The following is a 1,497-nucleotide window of genomic DNA, read 5'->3' as shown; positions in this document are numbered from 1 at the left end:
CGCTTTTTTAGAACGATGAGCTTTGTAAAAATCGACGCGTTTCAGAAAGGCGGGGCATAGAGGAGAAACAATAATGTACATTATATGGAAAATAATGTTTTTTTTTTTACTTAAACCGCATAAACACATTGCATTACACCAAATACACAAACTAATGTTCTTTTTAGCAACATCATATGACCCCTTTAAAAGAAATCCTCCGTAAAATGCGTCTTCTCCGTAGAGAATGATTGACAGATAACTGCACAAGGCAGGAAAGGTGGAACAGCTCAAACACTGAACAGCTCCATGAAAACTACGTTTGTACAAATACCTACACTAAACGCTTAGTGAAGAACGCCATCGAAGGCGTAATTTTTGTCACACTGTACAACAATAATTACTATTTTTTTCATTATTGTAAGGGGTAGGTTTAGGGTTGGGGATATTGTCTAAGGACAGCTATCTCTAATAGTTACAAGCACTGAGTCACTGTTTTCTAAGCGCAGAGTTTAAATGAGTTTAACTGCACACATAACGGTTCCCCAGGCCTATGCCCTGCCCAATGACTGCATGTCTAGCCTTAGTGAGTAGCTGTTGTCAGGTATATGTTGCTTATGCTACTTATGTACAATGACTGTACCATGTATTGCAATTGCTTTTGAGTGTCGCTAGCTTATTTAACATCTCTGCTTATGCTGAGCGCCCTTCGCAGTAACACGGCGTGAAGTTATATGTTCCCCATAGCCAGGGCAGGACTTACGGGGCCGGGGGCCCCTGGGCTTGAGGTTATGTTTGGGCCCCATACCTATACTACAAATGCCCTCAACTAGAACATTATTATGGAGTAACACAAAATACACAAAAATTAAAATATGCTTTCAGGTTCATATACTGTATACAATTAATAGGCAACATGTCTTGCCTAGTCAAAGTTTAGATGTAATATTAAATAGTCACTATAATACAATAAACAGGATGTGATCTCTCAGTTGAGAGATCAAAACCCTGAAATAACACTGAGCAGAAAAAACCAAAGAGATGTATTATTATGAAAATGTATTGTCATATCTGTGTCCTTTTATGTCAGATTCTTAAATGTAATAAATTCAATCTGAATAAAAAAACATGTTGGATATTAACAATCAAATGAAATCACTATAAACAAAATCCATAGATGGATTTTGCATAGGTTATGTTAAGTTTAAATACAACATTTTAATCTAGAAATATTAAATGATTGCAAAAATGAAATGAGCTGCTTTTTAAAATATGAAACTACAACTGCCAGTAGGTGGCAGCAAGTGACTGTCTTAATGAGTGAGTTGGATCCTTAAATCAACCGATTTGTTTAAAATGCTAATTCATTTAACTTAGCAAACGACTGTACTTATAGCCTGTTTGAACCATTTACTGGTCCATGTAATGCTGAGAAACAAAACACAATTTTGTGTCTGTGTTTATTGTACTTTTGCCATCGTGCAGATATTCGGAAAAACAGGACTCTAGTTTGTGTGA

This window comes from Sinocyclocheilus anshuiensis, unplaced genomic scaffold (assembly GCF_001515605.1).
Source record: "Sinocyclocheilus anshuiensis isolate Anshui unplaced genomic scaffold, SAMN03320099.WGS_v1.1 scaffold199, whole genome shotgun sequence".
In the NCBI taxonomy this organism is placed as follows: Eukaryota; Metazoa; Chordata; class Actinopteri; order Cypriniformes; family Cyprinidae; genus Sinocyclocheilus; species Sinocyclocheilus anshuiensis.
Note: the sequence above shows the minus strand (reverse complement) of the source record.